Genomic DNA, 19,284 nt, shown 5'->3' on the forward strand with positions numbered 1-19,284 from the left:
CCAGTACAATCAGAACATGATCAGAGTAGCTAACCTCTTATTGTTGCCTCAGTCTTCCAAGCCGGCGCGACATACAACGGTTGCTCAACATTCCACTATACGCGAACATTCGATGTACTGTTTGAATACATGGGTGTGGCTGCAAGACCGCTATTTTAAAAATATGTTTCATTTCGAGTCAGCAATAGTACGGTTAACCGCTGAACCAAATAAGGTGAGGGGACTAATGTGCGGTTAACTATTGTGTCGCTCAGATTACTGAATTAGCTAAACATGGCACTGGTTGTGCCACCTGAGAGGACAAGACTATGGTAGTTTTCTCAACAGTCTACGTGGTAGCCAAACCCGGCAGATCCCGGATAAAACTAGTACTATATAGCTACTAGCTACTGCATGGTGACGTGATTTTTTGCAGGGAATTTAACAAGAAAAATCTGAAATGTAATGAGCCAAGTTCGTCCTGCAGTTATTACCTGCAGCTGGTTTGTCTAACTAACAATGTCACGTGAGACAGACAAGACTGTTTCCCCACGCTTTGATGCATGTGACCGCCCTTTTGCCTACCACACCATGCAGTATACAAAAAACAAGTGTGCTGGACGCATCTCAATACTTAAAGTGACACATAGGTGACTGGCCTGGGGTAGCATCTGACAACCTGTAAGAGATGAAACAGCTTTTCAGGATACACATCATTCTCGCTGACCGGCTCAATGAGGAGAAGGATAAAAGCCAGGCCAAACTGTTACTGGGCATTGCATAATATAGAACAGAGCTCATGCGGCAAGCTGCATAGTCATATAATGTGATCGTGTTTTTTTTCCAGTTAGAATTACACCATGCAGTAATAGTGTGCATGTCATGCTGTAGCTGGCTGCAGTACGACAGGAAACTGATTTTGATGAAAGAAAAAAAATTAATGAATCCACACTTCATAAGTATGATTATATATTGACAAAAGGCAAGAAATCATAGCTACACTGAACACATCAGGCCTGTACAAAAATAATAAATAAAATGGGAAATGATCCAAAGCTTTCTCTAGCCCGGCCCTCACAGTCCTATATCTTAGTGCACACTGTTACAAATGAAGTGCTATGGTAACACCTAAAGGTGCTATTTTTTGACTGAACAGTTAAAAAATTAGCACTGCAATAGCTAGAGCAGTCAATTATTTAGCATAGTGATAATGTCACTATATCATAATGATGTAAATACTCCCACCTTAAAACCATCTTTTCAAGGCATTATCACTGGATTTGTGCTAGCTAGAGGTTATCCAATAAGGGCCTGGACTGAGGGGATCAGTATTGGAGGTGCACAAGATTGATATACTCTAATAAAGCAGTCACCTAACTACTCTTAGACTAATAAAACATTCAGCAGATACATACTAGTTGGTTCTGCTATGGAATTAATCCATATCTGTCTGCACCTAAAGATAAGTCTATGCATACAGTGAAGTGCATTGGTCTCTTTAGAAGGCCTCCATTAATAACCGATTCATCCACTTGTATAGTCATTGCATTATTGTATATACTTAGTTCAAGGATGCACATGTCACTAAAAAGGCTCTCAGATCCAATCTTGTATCATTCATCAATTTTCAAAAATTTCACGAGTCCACCTTATTATTTTAACATGTACTTGTAGTGCAATTGTGTGAGGGTGTCAGTTGTCTGAACCTACCCAAACCTTTTCGTCATTAACAAATGCAACAAAGCTAAACCTAACTATAATCTATAGCTAAAGGGCAGTATATAAAATTTTATAGGCATATTATAAGCATTTGTATGTGGAAATGTCTCCAAATTGCAGTATTTTAGCATATGTTTTCCAAACGTTTCATGGGGGGTAGTCCCTAGTTACAGGATGCTTGGCATGTGGGAGGTGTGCTTTGTACACCAGATTAGTACATTGAGTTAGCCCTCCCTTTTTGTAAATCCTAAATCTGCCCCTGGTTAAGGTATTGTAATAAGTCTTATTGAAGTGAATATACCGGGGCATTGGCCCTCAGACCTCCTGACTGTTCCAGTTGTATAATAGCTGACTGTTCTATTAGAGTATCTGGCTAAAGTCATGGACATTTTGGGAAGAAACTTTTGAGAGGGAGAGGGTAGTCACAACCCCATTTAAGTGGATTTAGATTGTGTAATGTATGTGTGCCAGATCCAGTAGCTAGCACAGTTAAATAATACAGTTCAAGTTGTAATTTGAGGTTCAATGGGGGTAAGAATGGCTAACTCTGATTTTATGTACTGTATCTTCTTTTCAATTTAGAAGTAGTTTTCGTAAATTAAGACAGTCTTAAAATTATGTAATAGTGCACAAGAAGCATTTGTGACACTAAATTTAAGTCTATGTAATAGTTAGACTTCAGACTATATGCAGGGGTCTAAGTAATTTATAGTAACCCAATGGCCCTGTGTCGTGGTGCCTAAGAGAAATGAAGGCATGGCACAGGGCCTAAGTGTTGCCATAATTGACCTTTGTGGTCTGAATAGCTTTAGTTGACATTAACACTATTGACAATGGGACATTGGAAACAGTGGAAAGTGAAATCTGAAACTGGAAGCAAAATGGAACTGTAGTGTATTTCATGAGTTTGCGTACAAGGTCATCTATTGAGATCATATCTTTTTATGTGAGAATGTGAAGTTAGCCGGTATACCTGAGACATACTTGAAGTACATTTGAATCCTAAATAATGCGGTTACTGTAATGAGGTGGTTTTAATATAGAGATGGTCTTTGTTTGTAAAGAGCTAGGCAATAGCTATTTTACAAATTTAGCTATTTTACAAGTAGCTATACTAATAGCTATTTTAAAAGTTTTGAGCGATTTCAGTTTTTCAGTTTCAATTTCTACTGTGTATAAAATCCACCACAAAAGAGTCTAAAACTTCTTAGCTTAAACATCCTAATGATAGAAATTAATACAGCACTCTCATTTAAACTATAGGAATCTGAAGAATGCAATTAACTATAAAATAATTATCATCATTCTAATTGCTTTAGACCATCAAACTCTTATGTTGTAACCAACCAACCTGTTCACTATAACAGTGTTAGCAAAATATATTTAAAATCTGATCAACAAGTGTAACATTATTGTGGAATTAGTTTCACGTATCGTTTGCTAAATAAGAGTATAATTTTATAAATAGATGGGTCATTCCATGTCAAATCACCGAGAAATTGTAGGATCACCTCTCAGATTTCGATGAAACTTGTGTTGTGTTTCTAGTACCTGTGGTGCTCATCATCCATACCAATTTTTAGCCTCATACACCTCATAGTTTCTGATTTATGACCACAAACATTTTGAATATTTCATGAAAAATTGGTCTGTCTTGAGTTACAAAATCAACTGTAGCTCACCATTGTGTTAATATTTTAAATAAAATTTTCAGCGATTAAAGACTGTTAATTGATCTTTCAAGTAATCCATAAACTATGACAGTAAAACCAAACTAGTGAAGGTCACTACTAAATGTAGTGAACGTCACTGCTAATGTCTGCCACAATACTCACTATTTCTGTGTAGTGATGTTCACTACTATGTAGTGAAGGTCACTACAAAAGAGTAGTGAAGGTCACTACACAAAAATAGTGAGTATTGTGGCAGAAATTAGTAGTGAAATTCACTACTAATTTTTTACAGTGTGGGATATCAATTTAATTAAGGTTCAAAAAAGCTCCGTTAAAACCTTTAATCCTTAATATTTCAAAAAGCACTGCTTCAAATTCTTTGAATTTATAAATAAATAATCATTAGGTTATGGTCTATTGCTGGTAAAATTTTTGTGGTGGTGCCACAATGGATTCAAGAGATATAATTAAATATGTTGTGGTATGTAGTGGAATTTTGTAGTCAATTATTGCTATAATTATGGGAGTGTACACCACTGCTGATAAGATGATACCAACTTTGTCTTACACAATGAAGGTGTCCAAGTACAGTGCAATCTGTATTAGTGACTACCTGTATTGAAAGACCACCTTGGTGCTGCAATTTAAATATAGTTGTATAGTTTTCAAATGCAGCCAGCTTATATAGCTAGAAAAGGCAATACAATGATCAGCCAATGACACCGTGTCAGTTGTTCAATTGAGCATGTAGTAACATACCTGCTGCTTATTTTGCGCATTGTAACAATGAAGATTATTCAAGACAACAGGGACATTGCTTTCAACTTTCACGTACAATCCATGGTACTAGAAAACTGTACTCCTGTGCCATTCTCAGATAGCCGGCAGAGTGGAAATAAAAGTTTACTCATAATCTGATGTTTTCAGGAAAGAGAGAGTTGCTCTAGCAAAGAATGAAGCTTCACCAGATTCAATCGCTGGATTTGCACTTGTTGACATAAAAAGAATCAGTGGTTAGCTTGTGTGCTTGAAGTTTGCAGTGACACTAAAGAAGTGAAGCTGACATTTCCGTATCCACAAGATCCATCAAACTCGTTCAAATACCCAGACCCCCAGAATATCCAATGGATGACATTATAAATCTCGTAGACCCAAGGACAAGAAGTGGTTGTGTGTACTCTGACAAAAAAGAAATGACTTTTGCTACCAAACAGCATCACAGTGTATCATCATAGTAACAAACTTGTATTACCGTCATGCTTTGTCACAGTCTGTTTATATATGCATACATTTAACTTGCAGTTGAATCAAAGAGTCTTGTGTGTCTGCAAACCTAAATCAGCAGAATGGGCTTCAAGACAAGTATCCACAAAAATTCTAATCAGCACTTTTTGGTAGAGCAAAGGTCAAAGATTAGGAGACATGGTTAATTATCAACTTCATCAAATTAAGTTGCTAAATATACAAACAAAATTTCCATTGAGCTTTAAAGTAGTGCAATTCATTTTAAAAACAGCAAAGTTATGATGCTTTGAATGATCACAAGTACAGCAAAAATAGAATACTAAATAAGCCATTTCTGGGAAGCCATAAAAGCAATGGATCAAGGGACACATATGACCACTTGGGATAACCACACATCAATTTCGTCCAATTCTGAGGGGTCATGTGTAAACCTTTGGTGAACTGATATGGAATTCCCATTCAGTAAATCCAACTAAATAAATTGCAGCACATAGGTAGTCTTTCAATACAGGTGGTCACTAATACAGGTTGCACTGTACTTGGGACATCTTCATTGTGTAAGACAAAGTTGGCATAGCTTTATCAGCAGTGGTTATTAGAGGTGTACACTCCCATATTATAGCAATAATAGACTACAAAATTCTACTACATACCACAACATATTTAATTGTATCTCTTGAACCCATTGTGGCCCCACCATAATATTTTACCAACAATAGACCATAACCTAATTATTATTTACTAAAAAATTCAAAGAATTTGAAGTAGCGCTTTTTGAAATATTAAGGATTAAAGTTTTTAATAGAGCCTTTTTGAACCTTAATTAAATTGATATCCCATAGTTTATGTATTACTTGAAAGATAAATTATCAGTCTTTAATCGCTGAAAATTTTATTTTAAAATATTAACACAGTGGTAGGCTACAGTTGATTTTGTAACTCAAGACGGACCAATTTTTCATGAAATATTCAAAATATTTGTGGTCATAAATCAGAAACTATGTGGTGTATGAAGGTAAAAGTTGGTATGGATGATGAGCACCATAGGTACTACAAATACACCAAATTTCGTCAAAATCCGAGAGGTGACCCTACAATTTTCTCGGAGATTTGACACGGAATGACCCAGATGCAAATTGCTAATAATTATTTTAAAACATTATTACATGTAAGATTATAATGGTAATAAGACGTATGCATGTGTGAACTTAAAATATGCAAATAAGTGCCTAAATGTACAATGCTATCTTAAAATTAGAAGTGAGGTTTATTCTTAGAGTAATTATACTGAAATTATGTTGATAAATTCTAATTCTTAGAAAACGGTTATTGCTGTAAGGCTACTATATACTGTAAGAGAAATGTTGTAGCTATTTGGGAAAAATCAAGGTGCAGGCATTGTGTATATATCTACTATTGAACAGTAACAGATGTTGCAGCAGTAGCCACCCCAGCATAGGTAGCAAAGGAGGAAGTAAAAGCAGGCTGAGTAGTGTTGCATATGGAGACTAGGCTTGCGTCGATTATGTGGCATAATTTTTTGGCATAATAGGGGATGAAAAGCATAAAGCATAATGCTGGCATAATGGAGCATAATGGGAAAATTTCCGCCACAATATATGTGACCATATTTTGGAAAACCATACAGTTGGGCACAAGCAAAATTTGTGGGAAAACTCAATTGAAAGATTTTTTATTTTTCATTTTTTGCACATTCTGCTGAAGCAACTATTAAGCCTTCTTGTTGTAAAGTTTCACACCCATAGCTTCTTTTATCTAGGAGATATACTCAATTGTATCAGACTATGTAGCAGTTTCACATTGCATGGGACAACAATTACCTTACAAATTGGATGATTTGTTCATTTATAAAACCAAACATTTTATCTCTTTAGACCATAATACATGTGATTTAATTGAAGAAAAGCTCTAAGAGCATATGATTAAACTATCTAGGATCCCTTTTATCCATTTAGATAGTAGGAATGGAAAATCTCTGTCAACAAGTAATTTGTCATCATTTGTCCCACCTGATCACTATACAGTACTATAAACTGATAATGAAAAGTTAGTTTGTTATGTATTAGACAGTAAATCAGCTATATCTTTGGAATGCTTCATTGCATCATTGCAAAATTTTCACACAAGGTAGATAACCACTCAGTGCTTAATTTTAGTAATAAAACAGAAATTTGACTGATGTGCCAAAATGTATGGTTTTCCAAAATAGGGTCACAAATATAACTTCCGGTATAACAGTCACAAAGTCAAGGGATAACCTATTTTTGGATGGTGAAATGATTCCTGATAACGAGTAGAAAAATGCAAAACTACATGTTTACACCTTCGATGAAATGAATCTTTTTCATTGTGGGTTTGAGTTTCATAGGACACATGCAGTCAAGCACCAAGGCATGGGAAAGCAGTATATCTGAGCTTCAATCATTGAATTTGGTATTAAATAACATGTTTCATCGTCTGATTTTGTGATATGATGATTATGATTATTGGAAGCTCAGCAATACAATAGAAACTCTGATGATAATAGGTTAGTGTTGAGTCAGATAGCTAGTGAATTTCTGGACATTGAAAATAGAGCATGAGGTCTGGAGTGAGACTAAGGTTAATATCAAACCAGAAAAGTATTTCAAAAAGATCGAGATTCTCCAATAGAACAGTCAAACACTCTAATAGAACAGTCACTGCATGCAACAGAAACATATCCCCAGTAGGCTAATATGTATCTGCATATAAAACTACAAAGATGTTAGACAATAAAATGCCTATAGCTTCTGAGGGACTATAGATATGCCCCCAGACCCCTGCTCTAATATGATCAACTCTGGAACACATCCAATTTCAAGCTATCAGGGGCGTAGCCAGGATTTTTTGTAGGGGGTTCCAGCACCAGCATTGAGTTACCAGAAGCAGGGGTCTGGGGGCGCAGCCCCCAGCCGCTGAGAGACTGTCAATATTTTAATGAATCAAAACTCAGCAAATTGCTATATTTTATGCAAAAGTACATTAATTATGATGCATATAAGTGCCCCTGGGATGAAGGTAGTACTAGATAAAGTCACCTAGTGGAAACAGACAGCATAACACAGAGACACATAATCATATAGTAATCTGTAAGTGATAGTTATATCTCACTGTGGTATAGGAGCCATGAATCCACTGATACAAATGGAATGACTTACAATCAAAACAATATAACTACACAAATATGCATAGTATGAATTCATTTTGCATAACATAAGTGATAAATTACTGGAGCTCTATAACTTTAAACACTGCACACCAAAGCTATAGCAGTATAAGGTCATGCTAAGTTTTGCATTTAATATTAGAATGTCTGAATAACTTCATATGGACATGGATATATTTACATGCATGTTCTATTAGAGTATAAAGCTGACTGCTCTATTAGAGTATACACCTGACTGCTCTATTAGAGTATATCGATCTGTTTTGAACAGGGCTCATGTTACCTCTGTGAATCCAGATGAATGCAAGCTTTATCAATTGTTGTGCTGCGCATTACACTATATTACTCACTCATTTTGTCCTGCCATACTAAATGCATGGTGTGTTAAGATCCTGCTTGCAGCTAGAAGTCTAAATTTTACAGGGGGTTCCTGAACCTCCCCTCCCTATGCCCCTGAGCTATTGCTATTATTTGTATGTTGCATTTGAAGTGACACTTCTCCATTTACATTGTATCATATGAAAAACTTCTCTGCACAAAGAAAAACACAAAGTAAACACATATTGCATTTCTGAAAAGCATAAAAACAAGTATAACAGGCAGAAAATTGGGGAAATGCCAAAAAGCATACCATAATAGGCAAATTTTGGGGCATATTAGACTCAAGCCTAATGGAGACGCAGGACAACCACGCTGGAAGTCAGGATGTAAAACATCACCAGGGCATTATCCATCAATATATGAAGCTCGCTGTTCCTTAAGAACACCTGTGAAAGAGCATTATAAATGTGACCGGATTTGTGAAAAGGGGTCTTCCACACACATCCAATTCTATGAACTTGGAAGACCATAACTTGCTGTTAAAGATAGATACAAAGCCAAACTTTTCTCTGTCGATTAACCCATGTTGGTGCTCATTACTGGCCAAATTTCAAGTCAATAACTTTATCCTATCTCAAGTTATGGAATGTCAAAGTTCATAAACTGGATGTGTGTGGAAGACCCCTTTTTGCACGTCCAGTCACAAATGATGATGCAAGAGCATCGTGGTAACGGATTCTCATTGGGGCATGAGAGCAGCCTAGCAGATGCCTGATATGTATGCCCTCATGTCCGTGTTTCAAATATTACACACACACACACACACACACACACACACACACACACACACACACACACACACACACACACACACACACACACACACATACACACACACACACACACACACACACACACACACACATACACACACACACACACACACACATATATACATATAAATATAGGAACTCTTTCGCCCTCACATCTTTTAATGCACTCTATTTATAAAACAGCAACTGTTACTATTGAATTGCCTCAGTATGATTATGGTGGTAGCCACCTACAAAAACAAGTGTAAGTAAAATGAGAAAATTGAGTAGGGATCATAGAAATAAAAGCAATGAGCAAGGGAGGTCATCTATACCTGCAAACCATCACCACCAATGGGGCAGTGGGGAAAGAAATGTGACACAAAGGTAAGTCTGTTGTATAGCAAGAGTTCATAATAAAAAAAAACTAATTTTTTTATTATGAATTTATGAACTCTTGATTGTAGCTGATGCAATTGGTAAAAAGGACCGTTTTGGGATGAAACAAAGTTGAACAGTGAATAAATCAAGTTAGCATAGCCTTACCCATAATAACTGAGTTATGCTGGGCTGAAGGCATCAGGCTGTTGTACATATGTAAGGGAAAATGGAGCATTTAGGGTGATATTTTGGGGCAAGGAAGCTTAAAACTTGCTGTTGATTACCGTGATCCTAGTAAAGCCAGAGAGTCTCATTTTATGAACAGGCCAAGAGTCGGGTACTATTGTCTAGGACCTGTGAAAACAGGGTATGTGGGCACACAAAATTTGCCCCTTTTTTTACACTTTTGCCGCTTATAACTTTTTACTCCATTAAGCTATGGCCACAAACTTTTCAGCCCTACTCAAACAAATAACTGGCTTCATTGTGCAAGTTGCAGAATGCAGAGCTTATTCCTGTACCAAGATATGACGTGTTATGTGACGGGATGTAGTTTGTGCCCGCATACTCTGTTTTCATAGGCCCAGTCACAAATAGAGTGTAGTATCAGTTATACAGTATGTGTCAATGATTACATCTCAATGCGGAAAAGAAGCTAACAATGTATTGTCAAGGAAGAAAAATTTTAATACACTGAAATTGGCGGATCACCAGTCTCACCAAACTTCATTGCTCACAGTATGTAGCTCAGGCAACTAACAGTGTTATGGAATTGAATTGCAAGCCTTGTAATTCCAATTGCATATAATTACCTTCAGTAGCTGCTTACATGTGATACCATTAGATGATAGGGCTGGTCTATGGCTGCATTATATAGAAAATTGTGGCATACAGATGCACTACAATTTGCTGCACAACAAAATATGTACCAATGCTTCCTATTATATTCTGTCTATACGTACATGTATTTCAATATTGGAACTATGTAGCAGTCCAAAAATTTCAAAACAAACCACACAGGTCCAAATATTAATTGTAGTCAATAACAGATTCATGGTCTGTATCTTAGTATAAGGAGTATTAGTATTTTACTTCAATACTGACTAAAGATGGAGTTTGTATAGGTAGATCATTTTTTGCTGTGTTGAGCAAATGGTAAATTCCTTTGAATCTCTGTGCATAGTTTAAATGGTGTAGATCCTATAACCAAGACACACGGTAGTGTGTCGTGCGGCCCAAGAAGCCGGCGCGCCACACCGTGAGTATATTTACAGGAAGAAAGAAAACGTCATTTTCACACTTTTGTATCTCGGTTATAGCTTATCCGATTGCAACCAAATTTTCTGCAGAGTTGCCCGCCAGCTAGGGGAGTCTACATTCCAAGTTTAAAGAAAATCACTCTAGCCATTTCCGAGATATGAGCGGCCACAGTGTCGTCTTTTTTTCTTCGTTTTTTTTTCTTCTTCGTCTTTTCGCACACTTGCTAAAATTGATATAAAATGCAAACGCGTACTCCGATCGCTTTGAAATTTGGCACACAGAAAGGGAGTCTAAAGGCGAATCTTAGCATCAAATTTGGTGCAAATCCGATGAATGGTTCAGGAGTTATGACCGATTATTCGCGTAAAACAAGATCGATTTGTTGTCATGCCTACAGTACAGGGTAAACCGCTATATGGAATGAGTTGAAAATTGCTATGCAGATGGAGTAACCATCGTAGGAGTGCCTTTTGGTGGTTTGAAAGGAATCGAGATTAAGACCATGGAGATATGACAGAAAATCCAACCTGTGTCACAATTACGCGATCGATTTTTAGTAATAAAAAAGTATTAGTTTTTACGCCTACTAGGCAAACCGCTAAGAGCAATGAGCTGAAAATCAGTGTATAGCTGGAATAATCTTCATAGAAAGTGCTTGCAGTAGTATAGAAGAATTGGATTACAAACCACTGAGTTATGATTCGAAAGCCAACTCCGTGTAGCAAATGCGAGATCGAGATATTCTAATAGAACAGTCAACCTATAGAGCATTCAGCTAATTTATTTACATCATTATAGAATTCTATTACATTACAAGTTATTCTGTAGGGACTTCAGCTGCAAACAGTTAATCTTATAGACAGTTCAGCAAGAAGCAAGTCACCCTGTGGAGAGTTAAGCTACAATTATATCACTGTAGAGATTCAGAACATTACAAGTCACACTGAAGAGAGTTCAGCTATAAACAAGTCATGCACCCTGTAGAGAGTTCACCTACAATTAAATCACTCTCTAGAGAATTCAGCTACACACAAGTCACTGTGCAGAGAGTTCAGCTACGAACAAATCAATCTTTAGAGTGATCAGCAACAAACAAATCAACTTGTAGAGAGATCAGCTAGAAACAAATCAACCTGCAGAGAGATCAGCTACAAACAAATCAGCTTGTAGAGAGATCAGTTACACACAAATCAACCTGTAGAGAGATAAGCTAGGAACAAATCACCCTGTAGAGAGTTCAGCTAGGAACAAATCACCCTGTAGAGAGTTCAGCTAAAACAAATCAACCTGCAGAGAGATCAGCTACAAACAAATCACCTTATAGACAGTTCAGCTACAAACAAATTACCCTGTAGAGAGATCGACTACAAACAATTAATTATGAGTGAAATCAACTTGCAGAGAGATCAGCTACACACAAATCAACTTGTAGAGAGATCAGCTAGAAACAAATCACCCTATAGAGAGTTCAGCTACAAACAAATCAACCTGCAGAGAGATCAGCTACAAACAGATCACCTTATAGACAGTTCAGCTACAAACAAATTACCCTATAGAGAGATTGACTACAAACAAATCAACTTGCAGAGAGATCAGTTACACACAAATCAACTTGTAGAGAGATCAGCTAGAAACAAATCACCCTGTAGACTAAGAGAGTTCAGCTACAAACAAATCAATGTGCAGAGAGATCAACTACAAACAAATCACCCTGTAGAGAGATCATCTAGAAACTAGACACAATGTAAGGAGTTCAGCTACAAGTAATACACCCTGTTGAGATTTCAGCTACAAACAAATCAACCTGTAGAGCGACCAGCTAGAAACAAATCACCCTGAAGAGAGGTCAGCTACAAAAAAATCACCCTGTAGAGAGATCAGCTAGAAACAAATCACCCTGTAGAGACTTCAGCTAGAAACAAATCAACTTGCAGAGAGATCAGCTACAAACAAATCATCCTGTAGAGAGTTCAGCTAAAACAAATCAACCTGCAGAGAGATCAGCTACAAACAAATCACCTTATAGACAGTTCAGCTACAAACAGATTACCCTGTAGAGAGATCGACTACAAACAAATCAACTTGCAGAGAGATCAGCTACAAAAAATCACCCTGTAGAGAGATCAGCTAGAAACAAATCACCCTGTAGAGACTTCAGCTACAAACAAATCAACCTGCAGAGACAAATCACCCTGTAGAGAGATCAGCTATATAGAAACTAGACACAATGTAAGGAGTTCAGCTACAAGCAAATCACCCTTTAGAGAGTTCAGCTACAAACAAATCAACCTGCAGAGAGATCAAATCACCTTATAGAGAGTTCAGCTACAAACAAATTGCCCTGTAGAGAGATCAGTTACAAACAAATCAACCTGCAGAGAGATCAGCTACACACAAATGAACTTGTAGAGAGATCAGCTACAAACAAACCACCCTGTGGAGATCAGCTAGAAACTAGACACAATGTAAGGAGTTCAGCTACAAGCAAATCACCCTGTAGAGATTTAAGCTGCAAACACATCACCCTGTAGGGAGGTCAGCTAGAAACTAGACACAATGTAAAGAGTTCAGCTAGAAGAGGTCACCTTATAGAGAGTTCAGCTACAAAAAAAACTATCATGTAGAGAGTTCAGCTGCAAACAAATCACTCTGTATAGAGTTCAGCTAGAAAAAGTCACCTTGCCAAAAAGCACAGTACAGGCATGGTCAGGAATCTATAAAAATAAAATAAAGCTACAGTGCTACACACAAAAACAATCAAGAACAAGACAAATTAAATTCATACAGTGATCAGCACAATAACATGCCCAAAATTAGTTAAGAACAGCTGATTGCTTTGTGAGCTGCATTATCCAGTATTGAGTACTATATGCTACAACTATACAAACCATTTCTTTATACCACTGGTCATATTACACAAGCCAGAATAAATACAGAGGTCTTACTCACTATTATACCAGAGAAAATTGATGCAGAAAAGCTGTCTTCACCATTTAAGATACTACACTAAACCACAAATTACTTATGAGAAATAAAAGAAGACAGTCACAAAGTGGGTAGAGTAGTATAGGAACTTAGGGATTCATGACCATAGAACAAAATTGTGGTGGCACTAAACAATAACAGATTAACAAAGACAAGAGCTTTATCACACAGTGTGGCCACACAAGTACAATAGCGTGATCTATAAAGGTTTCAAATTACACAACTGTATGTGTATTGTAATTTAGTTTGATAGCTTACATACATGTATGCTAAAATAACATGCCAATTTTAAGGACCAAGAAATTCTTGTGGTGACATTATAATTTCTTTTCATAGTATTAACTGACAATAACTTTCATAGAATAATCACATGCAGTTCATTGCCCATAAGTAAACGCTTTCTTATAATTTATGAGAATGCCTTTTTACATGTTAAAGCAAGTCAATACATATGTACTCTCTCTCTTTGGGGCCCCACACTTATGAAATATACTATCTAGCAGCATAAGTTATCGATTATCGTCATGAACTTTCGGAACTTATGCAAATGTTTACATACTGTCTAATTGCTTAATAAAATAACTTCCCATAGTATATGGGAACATGTATGAGTATTATATGTTGTCAGTGACAACTGGAGTTGTGTTGATGTTATATAACCAGTTCTGAGAAGTGCTGATGGACTAAGAAATAATATTCAAGTGCTATCATCCATGTAAATACCTTACCACAAAGTTGTTTACAATATTCCAACACTTTATTGGTGTAATAATAACATAAATGACCCACTTGTTCCTGGAATATCCTTTCTTTATTCATGTGCATTCATGTATCTTTTATTTCAACTCACTTCCTGCTTCCTCCAAAAGGACTGTCCCTTTCAGGTTTGTAAGACTTGAAAATTTTATAGCTTCTTGTGTTAGGTTACCTTTTAAACCATACCAAGACTGTTTGGACAAAATTATTTAAAGTGATTCCACTTATGCATGTAGCTAAACTCATAAAGTGAACGATTGTGACCACACCCATAAATTATCAGACAACCACACCCTTAAGTGATCAGAGCATTGTCACCACACCCCTTAATGATCTACACAGCTACAATCAGTTGCAGTTTTACTGTATAAAAACAAGACATGGAACCACTCCCCCTTAATCTATTGTATAGCCCACTATAGCCCACTATTGTAGGATTGTGTACGCATTAGTAAGATGGGATTCTGACTGTTTTAGGAGTGACTCTGAAAGTAGATATCAAAGCTTGTTTTCCATGGCAGATGGACCTGCTAGCTTTACACTATGGTTGCCCACTATCTCCCAATAGTGGTCAATGTCAGTGAAATATGCTGTAGAACCTACATGGTGGGCCAATTTAAAGTCTCAAAATTGAGGAAGTGAAGTGACTAAGTTTGGAACAGGTGCTGTGTACTACTATAGGCTAATGCTGAAATTGTGATATCATCATAATGATTTTTGTTTCCAGCATGATTAATATTGGTAATTAGAGGTAGTTTCACCACCAAAAGATAATGTTAAATTTTTTTGTGTGGTGGGGGCATAATCCAATTTTGTTTCCTAAAGCTTGTGTTACAAATCAACATTTGGCCACTTCATCAAATGTGTTGATACCTTATGGTAGTCTGCTCTAACAAAGGCTACAGTGATTTTCAAAAGACACGCTAAACTAGAATTTCAGATCGGGGACTGCGTGGTATTGGTAAGGCCAGTGATTGGCTGGGTTGAAACAAAAGTCAGTGATGGGTTTAGTATGCTCTGCAATGTCTAAGTGGATTGTAAGAATGTGAATTGCTCTGTGAGGTAGAGTTTGATTTTGTTGCAATGGGTGTGTTATCCATACCACACAGGCTACTGTAGTGTTTCTAATGATACGTATACCCTGCATCTATTCTTTGAGTTGTAATTAATAACCTTGAAGTTTCCTAAACAATAAAGCATAGCCGTTTATTATTCACCATTTCCAACTGTGTTTTTGTGTCAGTTACCACATTACAGTACACGGCACTACGTGGACTCTTACAATACACACAGGATGGTTTTCCACTCACTGTGTACTTTGTTCTTCCTTGTTGGCAGTCCTGACTGACCCTACATACACCTGTGAAGAAAGATTCAGTGATACTTGATTGACTATGATTATTACGACTTTCTCACCCAGACTCTAACCCATGGATTGTAATTTCTCTTTCAATACAAGTACGATCTATGAAGTTCATCAATATCTTCAGCTTGAAAGGAGTCCAAAAATGTTTGCCAACCAGGCAGATCTTCAGAAAATAGCATTTTAAAAATAGCATTAGCACCTTTAAAATAGCATTTCAAGGGTGTTACCTTCTCACATCTTAAATCTCTATCATCTCAAAAGTGTCCAATTCAGAATCATCAGCTCCTTCAATCATTGACTGTATTTTCATTGCTATCGAGTTTTTGAATTGATTCTGCCAGTGATTAAACTGATCGATATACTGTTATATTATAACTAATTAGTAGTCTCTTCAGCAGCAGGCTGTGTCAAGTCTAATTTTTCCATATTTCCATAGATGTGCATTAAAAAAGTCTGGTACGCCTGTTCAACTTGCCCATTCCTTCATCCTAGTTTGATGTATAAGAAAAAATAGAAAATAAACGGTCTACCAGTGAAATGGTTTGTCTTTACAGTAGCATCAAGTACCATGGTACCTGTGGGGAGGGTTACAAAACAGCAAACCTATCTTGGTCACATGTAGCTCCAATGTCATGGTTGATGCATGATACAGCCAAGATAATTATTATAATACTCACGATATTAATCACTAAACAATAAGGTGTTGGTCTTTCAAGTTCAAAGAATTGGATGTGTGTGGAAGACCCCTTTTCACAAATTTGGTTTCATATTTTTTTGCTATCTTGGCTTGTTGAACGTCATATACTTTCCTACGGCTGTACTCCACAAAAATATATATCACTGTATGAATATTATAATGGTGGTCCAAAAAGGAAATTCCAGGAAGGAGTGGGTCCTCAATGTTATTATCACACCAATGAAGTGTTGGAGTGTTGCAAACAACTTTGTGGTAAGGTAGTTACATGGATGATAGCACTTGAATATTATTTCTTAGTCCATTGGCACTTCTCAGAACTAGTTATGTAATATTATTTAATAACCACACAATTCCAATAGTCACTAATATACACACACATACTGTTGACTGTAGTCTAGTTACATAAGTGGTCTATTTTGTATTTAACGGTATGACTTTATTATTGTTTGAATTCTTGCTATTTTTTCACATATATCATTGTTGTTAAGGCACCAGCAAACTGTACAGACTGGCTATAAGCAATGGATCTGACCGCCAATAAAACTATAAAAGATTTCTTGAGGAGAAATTTTTTCAGATTTGGTACTCATATGGGGTAGAAATGCTTTAATGCGCAGCAGCACCAGAATTTGTGTATGAGTACAATATACTTAAGCCACTTTGGAGCTGAATAGCTTTTCAATGCCAATCAGTATCTACAGAGTAATAGCTCATTAGGACTCTGGTTCTTGAACTGTAATATATTGTTTATAGGAAAATATTTCTAGTATTGACTTCAGCATTTCTAGAATATTATTATGTATTAACTGTATTACTTTCAGTATTTATTCAAACAGTTTAAACAATTGTTGCATTTATGGTAATCGATCCTGACAGCTACTGTAATTAAGCACCTTTAAAAAAAAACCTACACAATTTAATTATACCGCTAAACCATATTACTATACACAATTCTGGACAGTTCTAGAATAGAATAAATACAATTACAAAATTGCATCATAACCATAAGTACATAGTGTGAAAATGTCACAGACAACCTGTCTAGTTACTACTTACTAGCTTATTTTACCATAGGGAAAGGTTAACAAATGCCTCTTTCAAAACACTGCCCTAAATACAGATGCATTGCTTTCTGGTGTAATGGCTAATAGAGATCCTGTCCAAAAGAAATCACTGTGGCAAATGCAAATGCAGTAAGTCCACAGTCTTGGACACCCTGTTGCTTATGAACCTTGGCAAAATCATGTTTAGTGGAGACTCCAAACAATTCATGGATGATCACATGGGTTGTCATCAATGCTATCATACAAGGAGTCATACACCATCACCTTGTCTGATCCTTCTAGGTGAACATTGGAAGCAACAATCCAATCATTACTATTTAAGTGAATAACTTGCATGTATTGCCTCGAGCATTGCTGTCCACCTACATCATTCTGCTTCTTTGCTTGCAGAACTGTATTGTGTAACCTCTGACAGCTGGAAACTGCTTCTTGAGTAATTTCTGTGCAAGGTTTATAATCAAATCTTTCAGCTCTTCTCAATTTAAAATGTTTCTTTTATATCAAATTAGTAGGCAAGCACAGCCAGTCTTTACCCACTCTCGATCCACTCAAATTTCTGGTCTTCTACAGGTGTGCAATAATCTTGATTACAACTGCATCCTTGGACTTCAGTACTATTTACATTGTGCTTATTAACTGGTACAGTACAGTATGTATTATCAATTCTTCCACAGGTTAAAGCTTTATTCTCTTCAGTAGCATCTTCTCAGTGTCATCAACTTTCTTCAAAGCTAAATCCAGCAATGTTCGAGTTGTAACCAAATGTTCATCATCATTACATGAGAATGAAAGTTTGCAAGGTATCTTTATCCAGCACCCTGATCCAGATCAGCAAAGTATTGTCTGTCCCCAGTGAATTCACACAATATTGTATCAGACCTCTACAGAAAAAGTGATGGTATTTTCTTTGGTACATGGCCAACAATGACAGCATCCTTCAAAATGGCCACAGCAAAATGATCACGATTGTCTAATGTCTGCAAATCAGTATCTCACTGAGCATTGTAGACCATATTTCATTGTTCACATGGTAATCTCGTATAACTGTTTTGACTTTGATAGAGTGTGCCATTGCAATATTCCTGTTTCAGACATTTAACAAAGTTACCATGCTGATCTAAGCAATCAATGGCACATATTCATTTATTAAAAATGTGTAATTAGAAAATACGGCACAGAGGGGACGGGCGTTAAATCACATAATTAGTGTTTTGTTGTCAAGGTGTAGTTGACAGTGTTTTCGTGTAGTTAGTAGTGCTTTGCTTGTACTGGACAGCAGTTTGAACAAGGTTGTAATTAGAACACCAGCTGACTAATTTGTTGGCAAGTGGCATAGTGACTAATTTGTTGGCAAGTTCAATAGTGGCTCACACTGAACATATTAACTGGCATAGCTATTGTGTAGCAAGGCATAGCATTCTTCTGAAGATATAGTTTATACTACTGCTCCTGGATACCTATAGAGAATTATGGTTAATTCCTGTGCTGTTCTTGAGTGTAGCAACAGGACAACCCGTGAGACTAACATCAGCTATTTTGGTTTACCACTGCACAACAAAAAACTGCTGAAAGTATGGGTACACAATATAGGTAGATCTGACTTACCCATTAACACTTCCAGCAGAATTTGCAGTGACTATTTTAAAAATGCAAAAAGAAGACACTTGCACAAGAATGAATATCCAACTTTAAAGTTACCAGAATTGCCAACCAGAGTCACAGTACCACCACCATGCAGACCAATTGTCCGCCACCCATTAATTACAAAAAAGAAGAATGCAGTAAAACCCAAAGAAGTTAAATATAGTGACATTGGAG

The 19,284-nt window shown here is 36.6% G+C and overlaps 1 protein-coding gene and 1 long non-coding RNA gene across 4 annotated transcripts in view; both read right to left on the bottom strand.

Moving 5' to 3' along the window:
* LOC136246476 (pleckstrin homology domain-containing family G member 3-like) overlaps positions 1-160 on the bottom strand; it is a 38,140-nt gene extending 37,980 nt beyond the window's left edge. For both annotated transcript variants that reach the window (XM_066037952.1, XM_066037950.1), the window contains exon 1: positions 35-160. The gene's annotated coding sequence lies outside the window, so the exon portion shown is untranslated. The remainder of the gene's footprint in view (positions 1-34) is intronic.
* Positions 161-14,806: 14,646 nt separating this feature from the next.
* Positions 14,807-16,709, bottom strand: LOC136242608 (uncharacterized). 2 transcript variants are annotated; one of them, XR_010694586.1, is made up of 4 exons: positions 16,383-16,709; positions 15,933-16,280; positions 15,756-15,868; positions 15,140-15,699 (listed from the first exon to the last, which is right to left on the bottom strand). It is a non-coding gene; the product is annotated as an uncharacterized lncRNA (long non-coding RNA). The 2 variants fall into 2 exon arrangements; XR_010694585.1 differs by having other exon boundaries at positions 14,807-15,699; positions 15,933-16,696.
* Positions 16,710-19,284: the final 2,575 nt, after the last annotated feature.

Source organism: Dysidea avara, chromosome 2, assembly GCF_963678975.1.
Source record: "Dysidea avara chromosome 2, odDysAvar1.4, whole genome shotgun sequence".
NCBI lineage: Eukaryota > Metazoa > Porifera > Demospongiae > Dictyoceratida > Dysideidae > Dysidea > Dysidea avara.